At 44.4% G+C, this 16,152-nt stretch overlaps 1 protein-coding gene across 1 annotated transcript in view; it reads left to right on the forward strand.

Annotated features, from left to right (window-relative positions):
- The first annotated feature begins 11,714 nt into the window (after positions 1–11,714).
- TRANK1 (tetratricopeptide repeat and ankyrin repeat containing 1) overlaps positions 11,715–16,152 on the forward strand; it is a 54,812-nt gene continuing 50,374 nt past the window's right edge. The window contains exon 1 of the mRNA XM_030445422.1: positions 11,715–11,780. The gene's annotated coding sequence lies outside the window, so the exon portion shown is untranslated. The remainder of the gene's footprint in view (positions 11,781–16,152) is intronic.

Here is a 16,152-nt window from a genome sequence, read left to right on the forward strand (position 1 = left end):
CTGGTGTGCAGAGCCAAGGACACTGCTCAGCTCTGAGGAACATCTTATGCAGTGGAAAGAGAAAGGGAGCAAAGGGGTCACACCTGCAGCCCTCATTTAGGGAGTGGTGGACAAGATGTGTGACCAGAATTGACCAAATTAAGTATACACGTCAAAGTTGATATAAATTTGAGGGACTACAAAGGTCAAGCCCCTTTCTTTGCCTTGACCCCTTCCTTCGGCCCTTCTTCACCTCTTCCTGGTTGCTTTGGTACCCTGGGAGGATCGCATCCATCCATCTGCCTGTGGTCCTGGTCCGTGCCAGCCTCAATCTGTTTTTCCTGCCTCTGGATCCCTGCTGACTCCAGGAGTCCAGCCTGGGCTTTCCCAGGGCCGCCCTGCATCCTTGGCGGTGACGTGAGTGTTACTGGGGGAAAGGGGAGAGGAACATTGTATTGTTCTCCTGTGTATTTGTATATATTTAATAATTTTTCCTTTTTTATCTACTGTTTCATTAAAGCTGTGTAGTGTAGTTTCCAACCCATACTTCTCTCTCCCTTACTCTCTCTCTTTATCAGGGAGGGAGGTGAATAGAGAGCATCTGTCATTCAGTTAATTTCCATCCCAGTGTTAAACCGTGACACCTCGTCAGGCTGGGAGCCCGTGGCTGCAGCACTCATCCTTCTGCCTGCCCGTGGCTCTGGGTGACATCCTCCTGTGATGGCAGCAAGAGCTGTGACACGTGCTCACGATGGCAGTCCGGCCTGTGCTCTGTGTGTGTGTGACACTGCTAAATGGCTGGCCAGGAGTGTGTGTGTGCCAGAGCGTGTCTCCCATCACAGGGTGCTTCCCAGGATCCATGGGATCGCCGCCCGCGCTGCGGTGGAGGTCACAGTGCGCGTCCTCACGCTATACGCTCAGGGTTGGAACTCGGTGATTGTCTGTAAAGTCCCTTCCAACCCAAACTGTTCTGTGGTTCTGTGTAAAATACAAAGCAGGTAATTATACGTGGCATGGCCAAAACTTCACAGCAAACCCTGAGCTTTGGGATCTCCTAGGCTTAGGAGACGCTTGTCCTGCAGAGCTCTGGCTGTCTTCACCGGCGCATCCAGCACGCTGCCTTGTGTTGGGTCTGGTGGCCGGAGTCTGGCAAGGGATGGGAAGCCTCTCCCTTTGATTGCAGCAGGTGGAGGAACTGTGGCCACTGCAATAAAACCTGTTGGCTCTTGTGGTGCTCCTGACCCAGAGATCCTTGCATGCCACAGAGACAGCAAACCACGTAAGACTGCTGCACACCCAGCACAGCCCTTGGGCTTGTGTTGTGCTGCGCAGATCTCTTCTCTGCAGGACAACCCCAGGACAACCAGAGGAGCCTGCAAGTAGCTCCCCTTCTGTAGGCTCAATCACACCACTTACCTGTCCTTGCCCTTGTCTAGAAATGCAGCAAGAAGTTCTCATGGGAACATCCTTTCTATTTGAGAGCAGAAAGGAGGAATAGAGCTGTTTCGACACAAGAAAATCCTACAATAGCTTGAACGACCAAAATGAGGTAACCTTTTGTATGGGCAGGGTTTGCATGGTGTGCTGCACATGCCCTGAAGGCCCATGCAATGCTGCACAACTCGAGTTTCCCAGCATCAAAAGGCACATAAAAGTATCTGTATTCTTTGCTTCTAGTGCCGTATCCACTAAGAGCAAGATTTCAGGTGCCCTATTTGTTGCCCTTGGAAGCAGTTCTGCCCTGCCACCTCTCTGGCCATGGCTTTCTAAACCCTCTGGTTGCAGTGACAACTGTCTGGGCCATGGGACACTTTTGCTTTGACTCACAGGAAAAGGTTGGGGACCTTGGTACGAGCTCTGCTTTTAGCATGAGAAGGGCAGCTGGTAAAGGGTTAAGAGGCAGAAAGAGAGGGCAAGGGACTGTGTTCCAGCCTTGACTGTGCAACCACCTGGGGAGCATCAGGATCAGGAGTAGCTCGGAGCTTCAAAGCAGGAGAACCTGGCTCTGCTCCAGGATCTGACTCTGGGGGAGGAATCTGGTTTCGGTGGCCTTGGGCAGCCTGCCACAAGCCTTAACCAGAGCAGCTGGCAACGAGAGTGGGAAAGCAGGAGGGAGTGTGAAAGCAGAAGGCATCTACTGGATTTCAGCACACAATCTGGGACAGAAAAAATTTACTCAAACTCTTCCTGGTCCCTGCTGTAGCTGACAGCTATTTGCCCTGTCAGTACCTCTCCTCGACCAGCCAGGAGAAAAATTTCCACCCTCTTATTATTTACACTCAAGTCATTGTTTGCATCATACAGATGCAGTTACTTTTACTGTGTGTTGCTTATATGAAGCTTTACAATCTTGTGTGGTCTGTGCTAAATTCACAATTTCATGTTGAAGCAGATGTGAGTAAGTCTCTCTTCAGGTGCAAGGAGCTATCAAAAGATTTGTTCATATTTGCTTTGAGACTGTCCCAACCTGAGGTCAGCCCTGCCTGCTCATACCCTACAAGCTTTGCTCTGAGACATTCAAGCTTAAAACTGTTTTTTCCTGTGACAATCCACTACAGAAGGGAAGTTATTACAAAATAACAACTAAAAATAATTTATCTGAGAAGCCTGATTGAGTCATATGTGTCATGGTAAAATATCGCTTTATTATTTAGCTGCCTTTTTTTTTTTTCATTTTTTAAATAAGGTGGTAAAGAACATATGAATTTGGTTTTATTAAAGCAAATAAACCCCAAATTATCTAGATTTCATTTTTACTAATTCAGGAAGATTTAACAAGTGTATTTGATGCTGGGGCTCAGAAGTGGTGTCAGGGAAACAGAAGTGGTGAAGAATGAATAATAAAAAAAAAAAGTCTGTTGGGATCTTAAAGCTTTTTAAGATCCCTAAGAGGAAAGCTGATATATTTAGCAATCAGCATGAAGAAATTTTAGAAAGCAAGAATTGGTTTCATAGAAACACACAAAACTGAAATAGCCCCACAGTCACTAGATAAATGTAGTGAGTTTTTCCTTTGGAGACACCGGGGACCACTTAATTAGCAGTGGGAGAACTGCAGTCTTAGCAAAATCTTTCTCACTGGTGAGGAGGGGTGGCCCAAGTGCCAATATCAATTTTGAATTATTTGATTTTTTTTATAAAATCTATTTTATTTTATAATTTCTATATTGTAGGGGGTGGGGAGGTTGTTGCTTTTGGTTTGGTTTGGGGTTTTTTTGTGGGTTTGGTTGAGTTTTGGTGGGGTTTTTTTGTAATGCAAAATGCCACACTTTTGGGGGTCTGATAGTCTTAATCTACTATATTGTATACAATTTTCAAGTCTTATATACTTATTATCTGCAGCACGTACTTACTATTCCAACTCATAACAAGAAGCTCAGAAAACAGTTTTAACTTTATTTGTAATTTGTTAGTGACACATGCAAAGTCAGCATTGCTTTATTTGGCTTCAGTAGTACAAAGAGAGTATTAAGAAACAGGAAATTGAGTTTCAGAAGGAACTGGATCATGGGATTGTGGCACAGCCATAACAAGTAAATCCTGGTTGGCACAACGCTGTCTTCTCCTGTACAAAACAGGAACATGGGGCAGGACTACAAAAAGATAGAGAGATGCTAAACTGGAAAAAGGACTGAAAAATCTATTTAAAAGGTTAAAATTACTAGGGATATAGACTGCAGCTCAAGAAGAATAGGAGGTTAAAATATGAGGATTTCTTGAGCAAAAAAGCCTGATTGTTTTGTTGGGGTTTTTTTAAGAGAAGCGAGTTGAGCAGCATTCCAGAAACAGTTTTTTTGTGTTTGTGTTTGTTTTGTTTTATTCTACACTAATACTTCATAAAGTTTCTTGGAAGAAACAGCATTATCCATAGATGATGTTCCAGTCTATGGAAATGTCTTCTCGTTTGCCCTTAAATAGTTTTCGTTGATGTGCATGTTAGTAGGAAATGGTATCTTTCACCCTTCTTACAGTTTTTACTCCCAACCAGCAGCAAAATTTATTATCTCCTCTTGGCTAGAAAGAGATAGCTGAAAGAATGCAAACCACATAACCTTGATTCACAGACCTCTGCTTCTTTTCAGCTTGTCTTGACAAGCACCCAGAGTGTCCAGACAGTTCTTTTAACCCTTGCCATTGCTCAATACAGACCCAGATCTTCTCAGCTTGCAGTGAAATTTCGTGCAGCTTTAGGATACTGCTTGAAATACTAACACAAAGTTTGTGCTACAATGGTTGTCTATATATCAATACCCAAAGCAATAGCACTACTGATAGCAATGCCACTACTGATACATTATTAAACCTATCTGCAGAGAAGGACCTGCTCAGAGTTCATGCAGTGCCTACCTAAAAACAACACACATACAAAAACTCCCACCCCAAGACACCAAAAAGCATCAGACTCTTGTTCCAGTGAAATAAAATTATTCCAAATATAATTCAAGACAGTTACTGCTGCTCACCGGGCACTGGGTCACTTTTCACTTTTTAAGAAGCAGTAAGTATATTTTGATTTGGTACCTCACAGTTCATGTCTCATTGAAAACATCCTTATATTAGTAGAAAAGTTAATCAATACTAAGCATTGCATGATTTTATACCTAGCCTCAGGCATTTACATATTCCAAGTGGAGTTTTTGCTAGAAAATACTGTCCAAATTAAGATTTTTCACCTTAATTTATGGTGCATTTTTATGAGTTGTGAAGGAAAGCAGGTTCTGGAAGCTCACCATGCTAGTAACTTTTAGGCGCATGTGTTTTACATTCCCTCTTCAGACCCTGTGGATGCAGTCCTGTCAGGATAGGAATTTTTTTTTGTCCACTTCATAGGACTCTGGAGCACGCAGGTGAGCAGGCTAATTTGTGTGAGGCCCTGTAGGGTAAACCTGACAGGACTTGGAATCAAAGTGCATTATTTTTTACAGTCATAATATCACATCTCTACCTAGGAAATGGCCATTTATCTATATGGCTCTTAAAACATCCATATTTGCATTTCCTAGGAAAAAATAAAGATTTTATTCTGCTGTACAAACTGAAGACTTTTTATTTCCATTCCTGGTCTTTGAGGTGAAGTAGAACACACTGTCCATGTGAAGTTAAGCATTTAATGGACATTCTAACCAGCATCCAACAAAGCATTAAGGTTAGCCAGTTGCAATACTACTGCTGTTCATAGCCCAGATTAATACAGGGAAGTCTCACTAGTACAGTTAAAATAGAAACACAGAAAAATCTTCCTAGTACCTACCCTCTTTCTCAAGTGTCATGCTGCCCTTCCAGCATCTCTTTGGGTGCCCAGGTGGATGCAGAGTGGGACTACAGAGGGTGTCACTGACAAACCAGCAACCCAGGATCTTCCCTAGGAGGAAGCTGATGCCAGGGTGCAGATCCTTTCTTCCTTGGTCTTGGGCACTGCCTGTTTTGTTGGGGTTTTTTGTTTTTTTTTGTTTGTTTGTTTGTTTTTTAATAATGCAATCTGTCTACATGAACTGGCTTTTCATCATTTCTCAGTTGCTCAGTTACCTCTCTTTTCTTTTACACCTGAACTACTTTAACAAGATTATCCTCCTGCAATGACCACTGTGGTTTGTGTTCAAAACTTGGGGCCTCTTGTACCATCCAGGTTTTGACTCTTGTGCCTGCCATTTTGTTCTAGGAGAACAGATAACAGAGTCAACAAAAAAAATGACAATATGTTGTCACATTAAACCAAGACTAACCTAAACCCAGCCTGACCCCAAGATAATTGCTATCATGGTTAACATAAGGCAAAGTCAGCTTAGGCCAACAGAACCCAGACAAGTGCCAAGGCTGCCATGTCAAGCTGGTGCAGCTCCTTCAGCCTTTCACTTGGAACAGCAAAAATGGTATTTACTTGGCTGCAGGCTTTGATTCTTAGGGTAGGCACTGCTGAAGGCAAGGCATTGTGTATTTGTCCTTTTCAAACATTATAGAAAACTACTCATTAAATCTGTTTTAATCTGACATTAAGCAGTGTCAAAAGCAAAACACTTCTGTAAATTAATCACATGTTGATATGGAGGCAGCATTTTACATGTTCCTAAAATGGTGTAAAGAAGAAATTTGTGAGAACAAATTTATGCCAACCTTTTTTTCCCCTATTACAGTAAATGTATCATTCCATAGCGTTTCAAGTTTTTTGAGCCACTGTTCACCATGATGATATTCTACTTATCTTTTCCTTTGAAACAGAAAAAAAAAAAGAAAAATCAGTCACAAAGTATGAAACAAAAGCCCTTATTTTTTCCTTCATTATTGTAACATTTTCTGTGTGACTACGTATTCTGCAGAATTTAAGAGTTATCTTTATAAAACATTTTGTGAACTCTGGATGGAAACTTCTGTATGTTGGTGTAATACTCCTGCATATTGTCTTCCTGTAGTAGTATGACAGCGTCAAGAACTGCTAGTTGTTCAGGTTAAATCAATAAGGTTTGAATAGAATGAGTCAGTCAGGGTCAGTGATTTAGCATTAGCTTCCAGGGATTACAGCATAAAGTGTGATTTATTATACTGTTATTTACTTCTCATGAATAGCTAGATTTGCTGAAGCCTTAGGCTGCAAGCTGGGAGCTTTCACTTAGATATGCTTTTGGCTGGAATAGAATAGTAGTAGTTGGTACAGTGCTGTGCTTTGGCTTTAGTGTGAGAATAACATTGGTAATACATGTTCTTGCATAGTAGTATTTCTCCTAAGTTTAGCACTTTTCATGCACTTTCCCATGCTCTGCCACTGAGGAGGTACATGGGTGTTGGGGAAACAGTTCAGAAATATACAGGTTGTGAGCAATCCTGACTTAATTCAATTTAGGCCACATTGGGTTAATGGTTATTGAGGCCTAGTTAGAGGCTTTCTGAGAATGAGCTAATGGGAAAGAGATAACTTAATTGGCAACATAAGTGGAAAATAATTATGTGAGAAGAAGGTTCCGTGAGAATGTTTTGTGTAATTGGAATGCAAAGCCACCTGCATGATAAGATGGTGTAAACAAGGCTTCTTTATATAAGTGAGTGCAAGTTGTTAATAAATGATTTCATTCAATCATATTGATGTGTACATGGAATCCTTAAGCCTCCGCAGACTGTTTTCCCACACATGGGAAGCACAAACCAGCAGGTAAGGTGGCAACAACCAATAGCACAAGCTGCAGCTCAGCAAGATAGGAACAGTGAGCAGCCTGCCTGAAGACAGGAATCTAATAAGGTGTGACAAGACCCCAGACAAGAAATCACCATTGGACTCAAAAGGTGCATGAAGAACATATGAAGTACACCTCACGGATGTTGCATAGATTGTAAGAGTATAATTGTCCAGGGATTTTTTTTGTCTGGGGTCCTTTTCCAGAAGCACACAGCTTGAGCTGTTTTTCAGCTGAACTGTTGGAATTATTTTTTTATGTAAGATTTGATACCTGACACTGTACTAAGGGAAATCTAGGGATGAATTTAAGGAAAAGAAAATTGCTTGAGCATGAGAATGTGTGTGTGAAAGGAATCAAAAGGGGCACCCACTGGGAGACTGGGATCACCCACTGTGAAAGGACTTTGGTCCTAGCAGGAAGGACCTGGGTGTTGTGTGTGCAGCTGACTCCTAGGATGGTGTATGTGTGCTTGAGTGTTCTCTCCCTTAACAACAGTAGTTGGGGTGAACAAGATGTGCCTTTTTTTGTGGGATAATGCTCTTTACTTGACAAACTGAAACAGCCACAAAAGCAATCTGTTTTTAATAATTTCCTTTTTAAACTTAACTTGGCAGACAATTAGTGGAGGAGATACTTGTGAGTGAGAGGACTGGGTATGGTTCTTAGTAAGGGGTAAGTGAATCAGGAAGAGAAATCTTTCCAGCAATTCCAGATGAAGACTGATCAAGCAATCCTGTAGCTCGAGAAAATGTCCTTCATGGGTGGAATGGTCACAGGGGTGCAGTGTCTGGACACTCACTTTAGTACAGGAGTAGCTGTGCCAGCCATGCCCTCCCTGGGAGGGAGGGGATCACACGCTGTCTCATCTGGAAGGTCCTGGAGGATGGGTGTCAGAAGGATGTCACTGTTCGTAGCAGTCACTGCTGTGAACTGGTTTTAAGAGGACAAATCACATAAGAGAAGGGGAATCTGGAAAAGCTGTTTGCTCCTTTGCACCCATGATGGCAATGTATGCTGATGGCACTAAAACCAAACACCTCTTGCTTAAAACTCCTTACTCAAACAAACTTGTTACATCGTTTAAACTAATTGCAAAAACAAACACAGAAAATTCAGACAACTTATTCTGGGTTGCAGCTGCAGAGAGTTTGCCTGTCCCAAAACTTCCTTCTTCTTCACCCTCCACCTTTCTCTTTCCTTCTCACGCCCTCACGCCCCCTTGCTCAGCTGTTTTGCCTCCAAAACAAACAGGTTGAGATGACAGGTCCAGAAGGAGAACATTTCTTTACCCTGATCACACCTATTGCTCACACGCCCTACCCATTTTATGGCTCAGTTCCTGCCTCGTAAGATTATTCGAATTGCTCTCCCAGGTGTAACTGCACTTTATGTGAAACATGCCTGGGTTATTCCAAACTGTATGGCAGCCACAGAAGGAAACAGTGAAGGAAGGTAACTCTTTGTGTGGTCCTAAATGAGTTTTGTGTTCCTGCAGCTTTCATGCTGCTATCAATAGCCAGGTTAAAGTGTAGCTAAGAGACATCCCTAGAGCAGTCCTTCCACGCACAACAAGCCTTGTGGTGTAAGAGATTCCATTGATTCCCTAACAAGATACACAGTGCTTGCTGTCACAGGATGCCAGTCTCAGCTGAGGGTGTACTTTGCCACAACTCTTTAAAGTGTATAAAGAATAACTCTGGAAGATGGCTGTGGACTGTGTTGGTGGCAAATACAGGAGGAACAAAACCCCTGGTTTTGCAAAGAGGACAAAAATTGTTTGTGGATCACTGACAGCTGCTTGTACATTGATACTGACTTCTTGTCAGAGGGCTATAAAGTGCCTTAATAGACATTCAGATGGTTTACAAGTATACAAACCTATATGATGCTGACACCAGCAAGGCTAAGCACTCAGGCTTTAAGGAAAAGGAGCAACAGGAATGATAATTGGCAAGGTACATTAGACAGGAGAGTTGTGAAGGCATTTTTTAGCTTTAGAGCAACTAGAAACCACATAATAAAATGGGCATGCATTTGCCATTAGTTGTGTTGCAATAACCTTTACTTATTATGTGCTTAAGATTCCACTGGAAGTTCTTTTAAAGCTATTGTTCTGAAATTGATGATTTGTCTGGGACGAGTTTCTTGACCTCAGAAATAAATTGGGGTAAACAGAGCTTCATCATCAGTATTACTACATCAGCTTGGAGATACACTTTTTGAGTCACACAGACATCTTGAAATAATCACCCTCATAGAAGCTGTAGTTTGGGTAACTCCACGGAACCACACCTACACCACAAACTTTGGTGCTCATAGCTATAATAGCTGGAGGCATCATTTATGGCCAGTGTATTGTTGTTGACTAACTCTCATGTGGGGCCGTTATATGAGGAAAAACATATTTTTCTGTGTACAGTATCAGGTAGCAGCAAGGGCCAGCTGCTAGCCAGGGATGAGAAGGTGTGAGGATGCCCAGTAGACTGGCTGGGCAGGGGTCTGCTAAGATGTCTGGTAAGATGTCTCTGTTAAGACATAGTAGTGTCTGGCCTGGGCTCAGCACTGTGCTCTCAGGAGCCAGGAGATGCTGGTTCCTCAGGAAAGCAAGAGCTGTTGGTGGAAGAGCTCCCTCAAACTCAGCATGGCCAAGGGCTTTCAACATCCACTGCAACTCTCTTTCCTGGACTTAATAGAAAGGGCGTTCTTCCCCTCAGTTTTCCTATCACTGAAACAAAAAGAACAGCTAAAAAGCAAAATTTCTAGTGTCAGCCTTGTGCCAAGACCTATCCCTTCTGTGCAGTGGATACACCTTCATCATGAGCTCTGATGCATAGGTTCATTTGTGGAGTGACAAGGAAAAGGAGGGATGTGTGGCTCACTCTCGCATCCAGAAAAAAAAAAAAAAAAAAAAAAAAAAAAAAAAAAAAAAAAAATTATAACTTGCAACAGAAGCAGTGTAGGAGCCAGGCAGAAAGAGTTTTAGATGTCATTTTATGCTGTCTTGCTGGACTTCACGAGTACTGCCTTCTTCTGCTCGAAGTACCCCAGTATCAGCCAGCACCCATTACTGCTTCCCTGTCCAAGTGCCAAGTGAGTCCACCCTTTCCAGTTTCTATTCCTTCTCCATTCATTTAGAATCAGGAAACACAGTAATTTGCAGACTCAGTAATCAGTGGCACTGTATGTGTGTGACAGGGACAGCAGCTTTTGGAAGTACCTTGCTCTGCAGGAGAAGGAAACGCCCAGCTGCACACTGAAAGGCTCACAAGCTGCCAAGTTTGCTTTAAACAGCTGAGTTAAACAAAAAGAAAAGAAAGGAAAAGAAAGAACAGTTTAGTTTCGTTTTCTGTCTTGTGACTGGTTTGACAGACAGACGTAGCAGGGATTGTTTGTTGTGTTGGCATTTGAGTCAGAGTTCCTTCCAAGCCGAGAGCACTGGTTTCCATTTTCTGCACCAGAACTGGGGTGGGTTGTTCCTGGGTGTCTCTGTGCTGAAGTGAAACACCCCTGAATAACAATGACCAAGGGTTCAGCGATTACATGACATGCCATATACTGTAGCCCCCAGCAGCCACCCATTCCTCTCAACATTTAGAATTGCATTGATTCACCCAAGCCACTTTTGCCCTCATTAAGGACTAGAAAATCAAGTCACATAGCAAACAAGACTACACAGAGGAACAGGCAGTTTTCCCACCTCCTATCCTGCAAAATAACAGGATTATAAAAATAACACTTCTTTTAGAAGTGGCTTTGCCCCGTGATTTTGATGCGCTCCACTTGGGGCATAGGGATAAAACCCCCAACACTTTAATAACACTTCATTTCCTCAGTCCCTAAATGGGTAGCAGGGTAATTTCTGCAAAAACTTAAGACAGAAGGCAGAGGGCCAGCAGAAAATAATTTTTTGGATGAGAAAGACGTGCGTGCAGCTGGTAACGCTTGGCAAGAGACAAAAACCCAGCTGAAAAACGTGTATTTCGCAGAAAAGCGAATCATTGAACCACTTTGGCTTCGTGATCTGCTCTTCCCGGTGTGAAAAGACAACGGGAAAAGGATGAATCGGGGAGCAATTCCGCTACGACAGGACAAGCCGGCAGCCCCCAGGCGTTCCCTACCCCGCGGAGGACAGAAGCAGTAGCTGCTTCCCCTGAGCCGTGGCGGGAAGAGATCACCCACGGGAGACATGGCCTCTCATCCTTTCCAGGAAACCTCAGGATAAGGCGAGGGATTGAGGCGGGAGCCAGCGCCGTTTTGCCACGTATGCTGAAGACACCTCTGCGTCACTTTCATCTTTTTATTAATTTATTTAAATAAACAGACTTTTCCACCCAAGCCACCTTAGCGGGGGGATGCGGTGGGGAAACGCTGCTTTTCCCCCGGGGGTGTTAGGGAATTAACCCGGATGGGGGCAGAGGAAATGCAGAGGAGGGGTGGGGGGGAGACGGGGTCACCCGGGAGGGGCGGGGCGGTCCGGGTTTCGATTCCCAGCTTCTCGCCCCTACTCCTGAGGTGACGCGGGCTGGCGGGCGGGGCCAGGCCGAGGGGGTTGGGGATGGGGTTGGGGGGCGACCCTATTTAGAGGAGGCGGCGGTGGGTATCGAGGTGGTCCACGCGTGGCGTGCAGGCATGCAGGTAGGTAGGTGCGCGCGTCTCCCACCCACCCCCCCTCACTCATCCCTCACCCACCCACCCTCGCCCGGGGAATTGTGCATGGGGGAGCGGTGACATCGTCCGCCCTGCGCCGGTTTGGAGGAGTTTGGTAGCGCCTTAGCGCGGCCCTGCGCGCCCGGCAAGAGGGTGTCAGCGCTCTCCCTCTCGAGAGTGGGAGAGGGGTCTCCCATTTTGGTGTGAGCCTCCCGTATAGTTCGGTGGTGGGGGCGGGGGGAGACTTAAGAGAGAGAGGAGGGTCGCGGTTGCCTGATGAGGAGCACGGGTGCGCAGTGAGGGGTGGCTGTTTTGGTTGGGAAGCCCGCCAGGGAATGTGTGGGGTGGTTTGAAGGATGAAAAAAAAAATATAACAACAAAAAACCAAAAAGAACGGAAGAGTGCATTCCCGCAGTGTTTGGGGTGGTTTGAAGGATGAAAAAACCAAAAAAACCCAAAACCAAAAAAAAAAAGGAAGCAAAACCAAGGGCAGAGTGTTTTCCTGCTGCTGCAAGGCATCTGGGAGTGTGTGTTGCCCTGGTACAGCTTGCGCGGAGGAGCTGGGGGAGATGAGGTGATGTATCCGTGCTTGAAAAGAAGCAAGAGAACTCCTTTGGCACAGCTGCGATCGGGCTAAACATTGCCTTCCGTAGTTTTGGATCCTTTCCCTGAAAAGCAAAGCTCTTGTGCAAGGTCGTGGCGTGGTCACTTAACAAAGCAGACTTTTTCATTTGAAGAGGGAGTTTGGGCGCAGAGTGCTCTTCAGCAGATGAAAAAAGCAAACAAGGTCTCTCGTCAGTCTTCATATTTTCTGCCCACTTTGCAGAAAACAAACTTCAGGTTGATAGAGTTGGCTTTGCTATCCCATGCAAATGTGCATAAAGGAGCATTTCCTGACTGTTTTTACCATTATGCATTCAGCTTGTCAAGTGTTGGCTGTGAACCGGGCACAAACCTGAAAGTCTTTCTGGTAGGGGAGTCCTCCTGGTTTGTGGTTTGTTGTTGCTGTTTGGGTTTTTTCTATTTTTGTTTTTTGTTTTTCATTCGAGATATGATACCACCTTGAGCTAATCTGTGCAAAGGAAATATTGAGGCTCTTTGTTACCATTGCTTTGTTACCGGGCAAGCTCTGTGGTGACAGGAACATTGCTAGGCTGAGCAAACAACTGCAGCAGTGTAAACACCCCCCCTCTGGTCTTGCATGGCTGAGCTAGACTAGGGATTTGAAGATTGTTGTTGTTTCAGAGGACAGGAGACAGTGTTAACTATTTCTGCCGTTTTACAAGGAATTTTTTTTTTTTTTTTTTTGTGATGTCATGACACTGTGTAGGTAGAAAACTGGATGTGTGTTTTTGTAATTTTTTTTCTTGTACCTAAAATGTGAGATGAAAGATGTTTCCTACTTCATTGGAAATCGTAAGTATGTATCTACAGGTTTTTTCTTGAAAATGCAACCCCACAGTTGCCTTAACCCTATGTCCTCTTACTGGTAGGTGGCAGAGAGGGCACAATCATTTGAAACTGAAGGCAAAAAAAAAACCTCAACAGGGTCTGCTGTTGAGAAGGCCAGACCTGTCACTCGTGCGGGCTGTAAAAGTCTTCCATGAAAGCGAAGTTTGCATGTGCTTGGCATGAGCTCAGCTTGTGAGGAAAGGAGAAAGGATATTTTCAGATGCCTATGTAAATCCAGGATGATGTGTCATGAGCTTGTGTGATTACCTTTGTTACCAAGTTAATCAGCCATGAGGTCTTGCCTGTAAACTGAGAGCTGTGATTTTGTGTGTGTGTGTTTCAGTAGTGTTAGTGTTCCTTAACATTCTTGCAGGAGGCTTCCCAAAATGGGGTGTAATTTCAGTGACATGAAGGTACGTTATGGACAGGCTTAGGACATCCCAACTGGTCAGTAGGAGCCAGTCTGTCAGGTTTCTGTTGCCCTGCTCACGAAAGTAAAGCAGGTTTCACAGGGAGCACTCGGGATATAAAGCAGGTACAGAGCTGGTGCCTGAGGTGCAGCACCCATCTTGTTTAATGGAAAGTGATCTTCCTGAAACGCTTTTGATTTTCATTTCCTTGCTGTGTTGCTTCCTGGCCAGCACCATTCCCGTGTGCAAGTCAGCCACAAATCCCTACTCTAGAGGATTGATTTGTAACATTTGAGGATTGTTTTTGTCTTAAGGTTTTGCTTGGATCACTGCTTGGAGTCAGCAGGGGTGACCCACTACTTCTGGCTGGGTTTGGGTCCTGTTTACATGTCTTGTTTATTGCTCATGTATCTGGAAAGGAGCTGAGCTGCTAGGCAGTGTGTCTGTTTAGTGATTAGGGCAAACCAAAACAAAAACAAGAGAACCTGTTTGCTCTCTATTACTTCCTGCTCCACCCTTCCACATAAAGATAAAAAGGGGAATAAGGAAGAGAGACTTTGAGCTTGGAAATTAGAACTAGAACAGGTTTAAAGGAACAGGGAACGGACAGTAACAAGTAGGAAAATACTGAAAGATACACAAGTATGTATATCTGTATTTATAGATACATAAAGCCCAATGTTAATGATAATGATATAAGAGTCTGAGATTCTTTCCTGGCAGAGCTGATACAGGGAAAAGGGTCAGGACTATATTCAGAAACAGATGGAGTTGGATTCTGCAGAGCATGAGGTGAGCTGAAGACAGAGCCAGGAGCCTCCTTCCAAGACATCCAACAGGAGGGAGAAGTGAGCCAAGGCCCCACTTTCCTGCTCTTCTGCCCTTTTATAGGGTGTCACACCCCACAAGGTGGGCATGGCACTGTCATGTCGTAGGTTGCTCTCAAATGTTCCCGAAAGGTAGGGGGTGTTAACCCTTTGCCGCGCTCAACCCCATGTTTTAGGTGCCAATGAGATCAGCCCACAATCCTGTGCTACCTGCACCAGGATTCGCTGTGCTACAGGTAAACACACAGGGTGTCCAATAAAATGTTGTGTTGATGTTTGGTGACGGGGGTGTGGTCACAAAAGCACTATATTAGTAAAAGTTACTGCGCAATAAAGCGAAGCTTATTTATCAACCATATTGGTTGCATGAGTTTTCCTCGCCGTTTCCCAGCACTGTCATATCTCACAAAGTGAGCACAGCTCCCCAGAGGCCAAATCAAATACCACATCCAGGAAGATTAAGACTGGACTCCCTTGCTTTTTAAACTCCTTTAGAGAGGAGCCTAGGTGTGGTTGGGCCCAGTCGTCCTCTAGTAATTCATCTCTTTTTAACAACCCATTCGGCGAGATTAGTTCAGGAATTCTCTGCATGGTACTCCAGGAGTAAGATTATGACCCAGGATGTTTGTACGAAACACAACTTTACTTAAAAGTGAGTAGGATTATAGAGCAGGTCAGATTACAACTAGGAGAATTAGAAATGATGATACTTTATATGCAATGGATTACAAATAGCAGAACTTAGCAAAAGTTAAGGAAACTGTCCAAACAACAGGTTACAACTGACAAAACTTAACAAAGCAAAGGGTTGTAAAACAATGTTAAGTTAAAAACTGTTACCCTTATGTGCTGAGATAAGGTTAGAAACAGGGAGAGAGGGAGCAAGCTTAGAAACAGAGATAAAGAAAAAAAGAGGAGAGAGAGGAAAGATATCACCACCCTTGAATCCAGTAATGATCTTGGTAGGAAGTCATGGTCCTTGGGTGGCGGGCACGCATCCAGCATTTTGAGTGAGCCTCTTTTATGCTACCTGGCCCCACCTTTTCAGGGGGTGAGGGGACTTTGTGTATCATGCACAGCTAAGTATTCACTTGGGCCCTTCCAGATGGGATGAGTGGGCAGTAACTCTTATTTCTGCTCATGTGTACTCTTCAGTGGCCTTACATGGGGCACACACAAGATGTCACTCTGCCTCTGCAAGGTATATCTTGCCTGCTCCTGTCCCTTATCAAATAAGGACAGTGTCCTGCCTATTGGGGTGGCCATCAAAGAGGGGCTCCCCTTGCAAGGACAGTGTTCAGCTTGTCAAGATGGCCACTGAAGGAGGGGCTGCTCTTGCGGGACCAGGGCCCAGTTTTATCAGGATTACCACCGAAATGAAGGTCTCTCCTTGGAAGAGCAGGGCCCCCCATTTATCAGAGTGGCTACCCAAATGAGGGTCTTTCTTTGAGAGAGCAGAGTCCAGGTGGCTTATCAAATGAGGCCCCCACCCAAGCACAAGGTCCATTTTTTAGGGCAGATGTTTTGAGATAATTATTCATTTTGGGACACAACATAAGGTATGGCAGAAGACAGGAGGAAATCCTGAGGTCATCTCACCCTTCTCTGTTCTGCCCCCCTGAGCCTCTTCAGGATCTGAGGTAATGCCTCCTGTCTCTCAGGCTTGGCCAT

This window comes from Calypte anna, chromosome 2, assembly GCF_003957555.1.
Source record: "Calypte anna isolate BGI_N300 chromosome 2, bCalAnn1_v1.p, whole genome shotgun sequence".
NCBI lineage: Eukaryota > Metazoa > Chordata > Aves > Apodiformes > Trochilidae > Calypte > Calypte anna.